The sequence below is a fragment of the Calonectris borealis genome, chromosome 2 (genome assembly GCF_964195595.1).
Source record: "Calonectris borealis chromosome 2, bCalBor7.hap1.2, whole genome shotgun sequence".
Lineage (NCBI taxonomy): Eukaryota > Metazoa > Chordata > Aves > Procellariiformes > Procellariidae > Calonectris > Calonectris borealis.
In genome coordinates, this window is record NC_134313.1 from 138,901,765 (window position 1) to 138,916,049 (window position 14,285).

At 36.3% G+C, this 14,285-nt stretch overlaps 1 protein-coding gene across 1 annotated transcript in view; it reads left to right on the top strand.

Moving 5' to 3' along the window:
• The window catches only part of AGMO (alkylglycerol monooxygenase), a 197,430-nt gene that overhangs the window by 114,534 nt on the left and 68,611 nt on the right, over nt 1-14,285 (top strand). The window lies entirely within an intron of this gene.

Below are 14,285 nucleotides of genomic sequence, written 5' to 3' on the forward strand. Positions count from 1 at the left end.
ACTCACCTTTCATGGGGCAAATCTGAAAATGCTTGGAGGCTGGAGTTCTGTACTTATAGTCAAAAACAGACTTTTAGCCAAGATAGGATACTGGACTAAATAGGCCTTTGGTCTGATTAAGTATGGTCACTTTTGTGTTCTTAAGACTTATTTTTATCCTGTTTGTGACTTTTGCTTTTTAATCTACCTTTTTTTTTTTTTTTCAGTACAGTTGGTATTTCGTAATAACACTCTTAATATGATCTGAATTAAATAACACTGAATCATTAATATGATTCTGAATAACATTCCCAAGCTACTTAGTGCTGATTATCAGCAAAGACAGTTTTCAGCAGCTTATGAATGGTTTGCTAGACTAGTAGAACTGTTATCAGAAAGTTACCTTTTGGCTTAAAATCAGAAAAAAATGAAATAAAACAGTAGGGATCAAGACTCGAACCTGTTACTGGTGGAGTTCAAAATGGTTCCTTTGACTTGAAACATTTGCAAAATTTATAGCAACTTTCCTAATCGGAGGTTTCTGGTAGTGGTGTGGATTTTCCTGCTTTTCCAAGAGATCAAGTGTGGAAAAATATCTTATTCTCCTGTGGGTCTTTTTGATCTTTTGTTTTTTGTCTTTTTACCTGGGATGGAAAACAATAATTATTGGACAATATTTAAAGCTAGATAAATGCCACTAATCAAGAATTGTTTTGATTTTTTCCCATATTTTTATATTGTCAAAACTTTGGTGTATAAACCAAACAGTTCTTGAATCCCTTTGATGAGAGTCTGCCAGACCTCAACAGATATTTTAAGGATTTTACTTGCTTAAATATAATTTGGAAAATGTTTTTATTATTTACTGAGTAGCCTACTACCATAGATGGGCTTGAAGCAAAGAATTCTAAAATTTGGCAATTAATTCTACAGCCCTTGAGATATAGCTCTCAAACTTGAGATACTCCGGTATTCTAACTGAATTTGGGAAGAATTATATATCAAAATATATATTCTACATTTAAAAAAAAAATTCATGTACTTGCCTTGCTGAGGTGTGTGTGTACATGTGTAAAAGTGTCTCCTACTAAGAAGCAAGTAGAAGTAAAATTATCAGACTGTTACTTCTGATTTCTGTTGTTTGTAGTGAACTATATGGCTTCCTATTCAGTCATGAAGAAGAAAATAAAATGAAATGGTTCTTGTTCTGTTCTTGACATGTATCTGTCATTAAAATATTAACTTCTTTGCCATCCCTAGTTCTTTCCTACCGTACTTTCCTATCCTCTATTCTGTCTAGTGCTTTTCTTTTTGTCCTTTATATTATACTTCTCTGTTACTCTTTTTTTTAGTCCCTTGTTTGGCACTGACTAGGTAGTCCATTTTTAACAAGAAACAGGAGCACTTTGCTCACGTTCTTTTTCTTTGAAAATACTGAAAGACTAGGTGCTCCCAGTGAGACTAGAATAGATAAAGCTTCTGAATAATGCCAACAGATCAGCACTAGACACTTACATTTTATCATAAATCAGCAAGTTTGTGTTATTAATAGCTTTTGTGATGTTTGTGATGAGCTTCAAAGGGTCCCCTATTTTGATATAAATGATCCACCATCATGGGTTTTGCTCTTGTGCTTTCAATGCATTATACAATTTCTGGATTCATTGTAGGAATGTTCTTATGGGTGGTAATATTGTTACAATGGGATTTATGAGCAAAAAATTCTGAGCACAGAGAAAATGCCAGAGATTTGTCAATTTGTGTTGAAAAGTCTTCAAATAGTAATGGTTTTGGTCATTATTGACCTGATCATTTTGAACCAGCAGATACCAGAAAGCATAATAAATAAGTAAATAAATAAATAAAAGGTTTTCTCAGAAATCAGGTATAAAATTTGTCCTAAAACCTGTTTCTTTTCAACATTCAAACAGGTTATCTATCCTTCCTAGTATAATAGTGTAGATAAGTTCAAAAATCTTGTGAGGCCCATAAACATAGATCTATCTCATAAGCATTTTTTTTTTATTTCTTACTATGTCCTAGTAATTTTTATCTGCTTGCTTTTCAACTTCCTTTGATCTGTTTCTCCTTCAAATCCACTTACAATTTTTGAGAGGTGTAAATTAAACCATTTATTTAATCTTTCTGTTTGCCTCGTACATATCCCATCTTTAACATACACCTAGATTTATCTGACTTTGACCTTTTTAATGTTGTATTTTCAGTACTCATAATCTGTATTATACTTAAATAATATACTCCTTACATCGTCATCATTTTATGTTACCAAATAAACAATTCTTTAGTAATCCAGTATTCATGAGCAATAGGAATGAATGCACAACATCACATAAAACAATTTTTGTTAACTTATTTTTTGGGGTCTATAAATTAAGCCTTTCAGGGCACAGGGGTGAAGAAAAATAAACTGCAAGAGGCATGATGGCACTACTCAGTGTGTCTAGAATTTAACAAATAATTCTGTCCCAACATTCTTAAGTTAATGGTGCACATTGCAGCAGATAAGTGTAAGACTGATTTTGACATACATCATGTTGAATAATTAGTGAAAACGCATGTCACTCCTGCCTAAACATGTTGGTTTTTTTTTTACTATGTTTCATATGTTCATATTTCTTATGGATATTTTAGAACCAGTAGATATGATTTCAGAAGTAAATATTCTTGCAGTACTATTTCCAGAGTACTCTAACTAGTAATAGGTGATTTAGACTGCAAATTATCACATTTGGCTCATAAAAAAGTCTGACAATTATCAGCATTATTGCATGGGAGGGAGGCTTTCTGGGTGAAAACTAGGAGGAAAATACAGAAGAAACAGAGGAAACTAGGGGAGCAGTGAGAGAGAAGAGCAGAGGAAACAAGAAGCAAGCCTTTCCTATTTTGCTATTAAATTAGCTCAGGTGGGTGTGAAAAAAGCATCTAACGTTTGCAATTCCAGCAGGAGGAGCAGTCCTGCCCTCTGGCTCCAACCTTTTACCCTTGCTGTCCATCTAATTGGGTTGGCCTTATGCAGCCAAAGATTTTTCTTCGGATAAGTGAGTTGATGCAACTTGCTGTGGAGCATAAAAGCATGCATTTTCTGTTCCTTGTGCTGTATGTATTTCAATATGAATAGTTAGGTGAAAGAAGCAGTCTCTGCTTTTTTTGGAAGAAAAAAAAAAGTGATGTTTGAGGAAATTTTTAGGTCTTATGAGAATTGTTTCCTGGGTGGAGGTCACTGATAACCTTGACGACAAGGGCAGAGATATTGTATTTGACTGGTTGTAGACAGTAAACTGAGGAGCTAATGTGTTTCTGCTTGAGGATCTGTGCTGCCACATCCTATACTAGTTAGTTTTCTTTGGGCTGATTACTTCATGCCTGTGTAATGTGATGATCATGTGTATTACTAAAGCCAAATCATTTTCTGTCAGGCTGGGCTTGGAGTCTCCTAACCACCTGGAGGTAGCAGAAAACATTGCTTGTGTGTTCAGTTATGTGACAGTTCACCAGGCACGATATGTAAAAATAAATCTGTGATGATGGTGCACCTCTTCAAAGTATTTCCATCCAACTGCTCTGGTTTGGCATCGGCCAGCATATTCCATGAGCTGATTTTGGTCAAGCACTGGCTGTTATTTGACAGTAGTACTAATGAGGAGCAAGTAGAAATGACAGCCATTGACATGTTGTTGGAACTCGTCTTAAATATTTTCACCAACTCTCATAGTGGCTGCAAATCAGTACTGAAAAAGACTCTAAAACTAAGGGGCTAGGAGTGAGGAAGGTGGAGGAGGAAATACAGATGTCTGTCTTGATGTGCTTGTTTATCTTTTACCTTTGTTTTAGCTAGGGCATTGTATTTGAGAGTAAATCTCTTCTCCCAGGCTCCTCCTGCACTGCAGCTTTCTGGGCTGCCTGGCTATGAAAACGTTGGCAGGCATGTATTAATTTACAGGTAGGAAGGATAAAAATCTAGGACAGCTTTCATTGGGGAAAAGAGAGAAAAAGAGAGATTGTATACACGTGTGATATTTTAAATGAATAACTTATTTTCTTTTCTGTTTTATGTGGGCATGTGGTGCATTGGAATTATAACCAACTTTGGAAGATATATAAAATCTTGTGCTGCAGGGTATAACTCAGCCCTTAACTAATGAAGGCAGAAATTAACTTCGTTGTGGTCAAATTGTTTATTTACTCCTCCAGAGTATCTAAACTTGCTAGATGCAGCTCTTCCAAAAACTTTTGGAGACAGTATTCTGTACCAAATGGACTGCTTCTCTGATCTTTGATGCAATTTTGGTATTTCTTACGAGTGTGTCAGCTAATTTGTCTGGTTAAAATATATAATATCTCTTTATTAAAGAACTGATTTGCACTGTATTCTGCATTCCACAGCAGTCCCTCTTAATGTGATATATTACCACACTACTTATTTCTTCTTTCATCATACAAAGACTTGTTGTTACCTCACTTGTTTCTCAGTGTAATTTACCAGCGTTGGAATATTGACTTGTAAGGACTGACTTAAAACAAACATTTACTCATAAGAACTTATTTCCACATCAACGATATTTTTCTGCTCTGTAGCATTTTTCCTTGGTCCCTCGTTACGATCATCTGTGACACATTTCAAAGAGCAGCATATCCCATATTTGGTTTCCATTAAGGTGAAAGCTCCATGCCCTGTGCTATGATTTATGACCTCAGCATTTATGCAGTCTCTGTGCCCTAACTAGATTGGCTGATGTATTTGAAATGTATTTTAGAAATGAAGCTGGGGATGGAAGGAAACTCTACTGCCTTATGATAAAAAGCCTTGTCAACACCTATGGAATTAAACAAACACGAGTTGTAATCTCTATTTTCTATGTTAGCCTCATTCAGAAAAGTCCGCTATACCATGCAGTGTATCCCAGGGACTGGACTTTTAATATTCTTGACAACTGCCCTAAGGGGAATAATGTCCCTTAGAAAAAGTCACAGTAAAATCTGGCAGTAGATTAAGTTAGTTTCCACTTAGGTGTGACAGCAGAGTCATTACTGATTTTAGACTTAGCCAGTTTGAGAGTCGGCTACACCACCATCAACTAAAGACTATGATGTATAGTTCCAGATGCTCTGGCCAATTGACCGTAAAATTGCTCCGCATTTCTGGCAGAGCAGCCAAGCTGGAGCTTTTAAAATCTCCACTCCCCGAGCTCAACACCCTCCCCCCTCTGCTTAAAAGCTGCTCATTATTCTTCTTCTGCCCGCTGATCTTAGCAAAAGAAAAACTTCTGGAATCAATTAGAAGTGTCTGCACTTGATGAGATTTGCACGTGAGTTCGGAATTGCGAGGCTTTGATAGTGTCAGCCAACAGCTGCAGTTTCAGGTGGTAAAATGGGGGAAGGAATTTTCTAGGGTTTATTTACAATCATAAAATAAAACAAAAATCAAGACAAGTTGGAAACCATCTAATGTGTCATTAAAATGAAGCCTGAATTCGGTTATATATTTATTTTGTCTGAAAAAAGTAAACTAGTGGTTTATTATCAGGATCTTTTCAATTACCTTGCAATTATTAGGCTGTATAGAGTGGTTGTAATAAAATGCAAGCTATGGTCTGCTTGCTGTAGTTTTAACTATGAAAGAGGCATCTGCTATTACTTTTGTCACTTTAATTGCTTGACAAGACAAGGAGGTAGTCATACTTAATAGAAATCAGAAGCATGCAGTCAAAGATGAAGCAAAGGTGGTACTCTGAAGATAGAAAATACATATTCACATATACTGCCTGAAATTTTGCATTTTGTTCTGTCAACACTCACAATGATAGTTGTAAAGTTTATTTTCTGACCCTTCTTAGCCTAAAGCAGTTAGTGATTGGCTTGTATCTGTGTGCAATGTTTGCATTTTAAAGATAACAGCCATTCCAAATGAAATTATTAATGTTCAGTTATACATCTGAGGGTGTCTTTGTAAAAATGAAACTGTGCCATTTCACACGTTGTTACTAATTTGCATTGCAGATTTGGTTCATAAGTCAAAGCATAATTTTTCTAAAAGCCAGTAATGCTACAAACCCCATCAAACTGCATTCTTTTCTATATCATAATAACACATGGATAATAATAGAAATCTCCATACCAGTGAATTGCTTCACCGATATTAATCCCTGGTGACAACTGAGATAATCCACATGGGTAGATGTTTCTGGCTGTGTAATTGCAGTTCCAGCACTAGAGTATTAACTGACCTTTTTTTTGTTAATGCACAAATGCATATATTTGTTTCATACCTGGATTTCTTCTGCAGAGGTAGTACTGTTAGGAAAACTAATCTGTAGAGTAATTTTTTTTTTCTTCTCCTTTTAAAGAGCTTTAAAAAGTACTTCCAGTGAAGGAGCGCTCAGAGAATGCCTTGTTTACAGTATTAGTCATCTATGTAAGCACAGAGGCACCTCTGCATCACAACACAAGCAGGGCTGGCGTACACTGGAGTGACAGGCAGGCGTACAGACAGACTCCGCGCCGTTTGGATTCTGTAGGGAAGATGCAAAGGCAGTCGGAGTAGACAGAGCCAGTGCTTACTGATCAGTTTACGCTCTTATACATTTTACATTCAAAGCTAATTTAAAGTGTAACGTAGTGTAAAACACATTGCAATCTCGAAGAGTCAAAGGCAAGGGTAAGGTGTGATTGCTGCGTCCTGAATGAAAGGCACTGGCTTACTTGCTGAGATTTCCCATCCACAGACATGGTGTGGGGAGAAGCAGAAGATATCTTCTGCATCCGTCAGACTGTGTCCCCCAACCGTGCTGAGCACTCTGGAGCGGGGAGCCTTCCAGCCCTACCAGGCATGGCCAGTGCGCGTGTGTGCTCTGTGGTGTAGCTGTCTTTAGCCTATCAAGCTCACCTGCATGTAAGTGTTTATTAGGACAACCTGATATGCAAAATTAGTAAACTTCTTTCCAAAATCAGATAGTCTGCCACCAAAACTATTGCAACTGGCAGGTGGGCATTGTCCTAATCTTAAAGAGAGGAGAGCTGTGCCTGTGTTCCCAAGACCATGAAGGCAGATGGCTTAGTTTGAATTTTAACCTCAACGTGACAGGCAGAGGGATCGAATTAGCTTTTAGGAGATGACAACTTTAATGAAGTTAGCTATTTCTGATGTGGAATAAATCTGGGTTTGGCAGATACAAGGTGACCACAAAGAACCAGCCTAGTATTTAAAGCATTTTGGATATTTTTGTCTCGCAAGATTTAAATAGAGAAAACCCAAATGTAAACAAGACATGAGTCCAGGATTACCCAATTTATACGTCTTGCAAGGGAGATGGAGGTACAAGATTCTTCTTCCCATAAATGTCCATTCCCACTTCTGTAACAGTGAGCAGAACATGGCAGCTGTGAAAACTTAGCATTTCTGGAATACTATGGCTGTGTAGGACCCGCAGAATCGGGCTGTAACATAGGCCATTGGAAAGCCAAATCAATACCTGTATTTAGGAAAGCAGAAATTAACTCAAAATATTTTATAATATTTTTATTAGAATTGATGATTAAAAAAATAATCTTCTGCACAGTCTATTTTTTCAGAGGCTTCTTATGAACAACAAAGAAGGAAAAGCACAGTAAAAGTCGAGCCTCTGTTTTTCTACTAGCAGCACCTGAAATAACCACAGAGACTGAAAACTAGTTCATGACATCTGGGCAATTGCTTGCTAAATTTTAACCAGCCAGTGCCTCTTGTCTAAAGTGGGCAATAGATCAATAAGATAAAATCAAACCATTATCTGTGCTGTGATTTTTTTTTTTATTAGTGTCTTGTTATATCATTCCTTTGTATGAGTTCTGTTTTCTATGATGTTTAGAGACAGGGAATATAGAAAAGCAACAATGCTATATTTATTTTTATATTTGGGTATTACGCAAGGCAAAGAGAATGTTTTAAAATTTCCTTCTACTGCCAATGCCAAATAAAAATTGCCTGATGAAAGAAGATTAGCAAATGCTATGTTTAAGAACTGATTTCCAAACGCAGAACACACAAAACACTTTGTATGTTTAAAAGTTGGAAATAGGTGTTATGGGAAAAAAGTACATGTAAAGCTCTAGTTCTCACTTGAAACTATGGCAAAATAAAGCAGCAACCCCCTATGGAGTCTGGGACTGATCACATCTGTCCTGACAGAATTAGTTTGGTTTATCTTCATGTGGAGCCCATGAAATGCCTGGAATAGGTTGTTTATTTTGCTGATTGGAAGCTAATACACAGTTGAAAATGCCTGGTTTTAGTTTGAACATTTTAGATTTTATGGAGAAAAGGATACTATATTTTGTCCTTAGATATTACCTGAATTCATTGCGCATCTGCATATGACTATAAATCTCTTGATATATTTATTTCTCTTCTTGTTGGCTTCATGTAGGTTGACTACAAAGAACAGTCAGATACTAGGAAACAGTTAAAAGTGGTGGTTAAGCAGGATGTTAAGAAACAGAATCTGACCATTAACTGCATTGTTTTATATCTACATGTCTCTATACCTATCTCCATTTTCCTTTGTCTGCAAACAGTCTAGTTAGTTAGGTTATAACATCTTAGGGCATATACTTGCCTTTGTGCATACATAAAGGGCCTACCTCACTTCTGTGTACTGCGTAAGGAGTAAATAGAGCTGCCATCATCCCGGTTAAATTCCTAGTAATTTCTTATTCCTGACTTTCAAGTGAAGCCTATTAAACAGTTACCTTATTTAGAAAACTGGGGGGTTTAAGTATACATATTTTTTTAAGTTCTCCATTGTCTTCAGCTGAGTATGTTCTGGCACAGTAAAAGATGCGGTCAGGAGTCTAATTCTAATACCTTGTTGGGCTGTCTTTGCTTTTAATGAAAGTGTTGGCCTAAAGCAAGTCCATTCCAAATGTATCCTCCGTACTACATGTATGGATGGTAATTAGCTTCTGGGGTTATCTGGACCTTATTAAAATGCATCCCCAGACCATAAAACGTGTAAAAAGCAGGAATTCAACTGTCAGACTTGTAAATTGGACCAAAAAATGTGTTACCAAGATATCAACAACTGAGAAGAGCTTCATACATTTTAAAAATTAGGGTATAACTGGCTAGAATTTGCCATGCCTGCTAGATAGAAGTCTAAAATGTGCAGTTGGCTGACAAAAAATGGCATATGCTTTTATATTTTTTTATTTTAAAAAGCACTGAAACATATTTGAGAATTTTCTAAATAAAAGGGTCCAATTTTTAACTTTAACTAATAAAAGGAAATGAAGAGGACTAACATGCAGACTTGCACAGAGGAATTAATCTAAAAACTTGAAAAATAAAAAGCAAAAAAATAAACATTACTCATGGGGTATTTCCAAAAAGAATAATTTTAACCAGTTTTAGCAATTGTGTACTTGCATCCTAGGCCAAGATTTCTGATCAAATCCATTATGCTCCAGACAGACTTGTTTGTACCATTTTATGGCCCTCTGCCGGTAACTACAGAGTAGTGAACATATTTTGTCCTATCAATGTGCCGAATATTTGAATTGGTCAGTAAAGACTCACAGCTCTGCTGGAATGATCAAACTGGCATTGCTCAATGTGCTCTGCCCTATTGACTCAAGTAATAGAGAGAGCTGTAGGAAAACTTTATTTTCTGTTTCACTAACCAAATCAAAATAAAATAAAACCTACAAAAAAAATCCGAATCAAAAACCCGTTGGTTTTTTTCCCCACCATTACAAAATAAGATTAGTGAAATGCCAGAAGAAAGTATTGCCTGAAACAAAACCATCTCATTCAAACTTCTCCATTTAAAATAAAATTAAAAGTCCTCAACTTGCTGTAAGTTCATTAATCTTGAAATGACATATTTCAAGAAATAAACTGTTTGATAAAATTGTCCAATCTCTACTTCCAAGAGTAGAGGGAGATTAGTGGGTGTTTCGTCTGAATGGCTATATGAGGCCCTTGCTGTTGGAAGTAAGCAGCTTTCCATTAGCAGAGGGAAACTGGATATTAAAAAAGCAAACACTGTCAATTTTTAACACAGTCCTTGGTATCGGTAGAATATTAGGTCCTGAGATTCAGATCAGCTTTTTCACACGCTGATTTTTTTCTGTCATTATACATTACTCAGAGGTAGCTTACTTGAAACAGATAATTTTAGAGTATGAAATTCTCAGTAGAGGGTCCAGGAAGATCTGAAAAAACCCTTTCATAGCTTGAAGGAGAGCTGGGTTCGTCTATGTGGGAGAAAAAAAAAGTCTCTGTTTTACATGTATATTTGGTGCATAGCTATCAATTAATTATATCAAAGAACAAGAAACAAATTTAAATAATAGCACGGCATATTCTTATATAACTTTATTTCCCACTGTAATGTCAATTTATACAGTGTTACTCTGATTAAGAACAGTGATAGAACAAATATAGTTTTATAGCCTTAATTTTTATATAAATTGATGCCATCTTAACTTGATGTTTTTGAGTACCTTATTGGACTATTTATCACCTTCTAAGTATTTGCTAATTTCTGCCAAGTTCTTATAAAAAGTCTCAATCCACTAGATGAATCAAATCTGCTCCTTCCAGTGATGTAAAACTGACAGCTCCACTCCTGGCTAGTGGAGAGTTAAGAAAGAGGAAAACAGGATCTTTAGTGGATCCAGGTTTATTTTTTTGGCTTTGTAAACTCTGTGGCTTTCAGAACTTATTAGCATCAAATAAAAATCAAAAGCATCAGATTGCAAAACTAACAAAAATAATAGCTGTGAAAGCAGCATGCAACCAAAAATGGTCCATTTTTCCTGGACAGTCCACATAAAATCTGCCCAACCAACTACTTTACATCCTCTGCTGTTTTATTTTGATCTTTCTGTAGATCAAATTATGTGGTCTTCATGATTTTATTTTGCTTTGTAATGTGTAGTAATCCGTACTATTAAACTCTACATAAAAGCATATTACAACTGTAAAATCTCCATGTGTTAGACTGTGCATATTTGGGCATATATGCCAGTAATTTCAGAGAACTCATAATACATTTGGCAGCAGAGATTCTAATTTTCAGAACTGTTTGTGTGTGGACAAATGTTGCCTCTTGGCTTAGACAGAGTCTTTAGAATGCAAATCATCTTTGGAAAATTGTGGTTGAAAGGGAACTGTGTTGTTAGCTTAATTGCTAAGAAACTGAAGCTATACTTAATACCTTGTAAAACAAATAAAGGTAGGTCTTCTGCTGAATGTCTAGTTGAAGGAAAACTCAGCTAAGACACGTCACAGTTTTGCCTCCAGTCTAAGGTGTGGTCGTCTTTGAGGGGGAGACTTGGAAATTGGTGACTGTAAAGTGTATTATCAAATGCAACATCATTCTTTGTTGGACAGAGTATGTATATTCAAGTATTAGCCAGATTAAAAGTGGAGTGAAAGGAAATGGCATGGGGGAGAAGGCAGACATGACAGACCCTCTCTGGTCCATGCAGGGCACAGCTGGTCTAAAGGGTACCTGTAATGATCTGGGAGAGAGTTAGGGTAAGGATGGAAAGGAGGGAGGATCTGTATATTCTCCCAAACTCCTTTTATTACTTCCTTTGTGAAGGAACTGAATGATAAGGAGTTGCTTCTGTGATCCCACCCCTGCAATGCTGTAAAATTCAAACTTTACAGGGAGAGTGGAAAATGAGAAAAGAGCCTTGGGTTTATACAGCGTTATCTGCATAGCTTGTATTACATCTTTCCAGCCCAGCTGCCCTGATTTCTGAAGTATTTAGTCATGTCCTTGCAGACAGATTATCTCTTTGTAGTTTGGGGACAAGGTTGAGGAACCATGGTTGCATATACTAGAGGCATATGCTAATCTTATTTCCCCAGTGCTCGTGAGTTCCTGAATCAGTGATTTAAGCCTAAATGTAATGTTGAGTTGTCGTTTTGTCCCAAACTGCAGAGATATTGCTATTGTTCATATTCATTAGCAGAAGTTTTCTCCCTTAAAATTTGTATGAAGTCATCAAAACTGCAGGTTCAGCTAATGTTGTACTAGTGCCAGGCAAGAATGCTGTATGACTTTTCTCCACCATCATTTCCCTATTACACTTAATGCAGTCCATCTTACTGAAACCAAAAAGCTATTGCCAGTACACCTCTTAAATTATTCTCAAGCTGCCAGCTGTGCCATTCGACTTTGATCCTTTCTTTCATGGTAATTGTCATGCTGAAATGTAAAACTAAAATATATTCTGCACCAAGTGCCACCTTTTCATACTTTTGAAGGATATTCATCTTCATGAGATTTCTGCAGATTTTACGTGCTATTAATAGTCTTCTCTATGTGCTATTGCTGCCATCAAGTGTAATTATATAATTATGCATGTGTAACTATTCATGTGCAGTAATTTTTAAGGAAGGCCAGCTCTCTGAAGCTCATTCTCATCCAGCATTTTCATACTGCTTAGCTTAAAAATAACACTTAGCATTACATGAAACGCATGAAACACCTCGTTGTTTTATTTTAATGGGAGCTAAAAAATTGAAAAATTCTGGTTGAATGTGCACTTTGAAGTATGTTGCTGAACAGAAGAATAGATTGCCTTGTTATTAGATGAAATTTGGTAGTTCAGTGACTTGCTTTCCTGTTTTGTTTTGCTCTCACTGTTAAGATAATTGAGAAACACTGTTGAGTCATCAGTGTAAATAAATCCCTCCATTAACGCAAACAATTATATTCACCTTACAGGTGTTATTACACACTAAGAAAAACAGCTTTAAAGTATTCTTCTAGCCAATCTGGTTTAAAAAAAAACTTTCCAAATATGGAAATTGATACTATTTCTGATTCAAAATATTTAGAGAGGAAAATACTTTTCAACTGTTTATTTAGTGCTTTAGGGATCTCATTGTTAACATTTGGGTGGTTTTGACCTTTGCTGTATTAAGGAGGTCCTGAAGCACCTTGCTGTCCATTCACTCTACAGTAGCAAATCGGTATTTTAATGCACTAATGAGAGGCTGGACTGCAAGTAGCAAAATACTTCATCACTGCGATCACTGTTTGCAGCGTGTTGCTTAAGAGTAAATATTTCCTTTATTAACTCTGAAGTCAAACGAGTTGACACCCAGGTATTCTAACAGTTGTTCAAGGTACTGTCAATTCCCAGAACAAAATGATAGTCCTGCTCCCAGGCACGTACAGTGTAAACATGAGATAAAAGGCAGCAGATGAATGTGGACAAACATTAGGACCATTGGAGGAGAAATCACAAAGTATTTCTATGAAAATTGAGCATGTTGATAATAGGAGCTAACAGAATTAGCTCAGGGAACAGAGAGCTATACTGAAAAGATCCTTAAAATGTTGAAAATTAGCTTACTTTTCAAAAGGGAGCCAAAGGAAATGTACATAGAGAGAAATGACATAGCTAAAAGGACAGTCTAAGACACCCGTTTACTTCAGTAGCATTCTGGGTGGACATCAGTGAGATATAAAGGTTTTGGCAGAGAGAATTGCTATATCGGAGATATGAGAAGACAAGGGCCTGGATGAGAATTCTAGATGCTTGAATGAATAAGACTAATTATCTCAGGTATGTTGTTAGGAAAGAAGCTGCACATGTGGATGTGGGGAATCTCAGGAGAGATGGGAATCGAAGATGATATATAAACAGTGATGATGATATCTATAATTATAGGGAAAGAAGGAGGCAAAATGTAGTTGGAAACAGGGGATATAAATAATTTAAACTATATTTAACCTAAGCTGACAATCAGACACACAATAATATTGGGAAGGCTATAATTTAGTTGGCAGGGGGAGGGGGGCGAGACTTGGAGAAGGGAGTGGGATCTGCATAGAGATGATAGAATTTGTGCTGGGGATAATAATATCTAAAGGAGTACAAAAGCAGAACTGGGACAGAGCTTGCACAAAAACTTGGTGTATCTGAGCTGTACATGATGGCATAAAAACTTGATGTATCTCCCTACATAATGGCATAAAATAAACTTTATCTATACAAGATCTACACAATAGATCTTTTAAGTAAAAGAAAAAAAATTATAGAAATATCTTCTATTTAAAGAAAAATGTCCAAATACACAACAGATGAATAGATTTATCCTTGCTGAGTTCATGGTACTGAGACTTTTTTTGTTGTTTTTTTTTTTTGAGCACATGAAAATGAAATTGTCTGGCAACTGGGACCAAATGTGATCCCTGGTCATATTGCAATAGAGTGCTCTAATACTACAAACAGACTTTACTAATGTCGGAGAGAATTGACTGAGGATTCGTCAGTGGTATAGC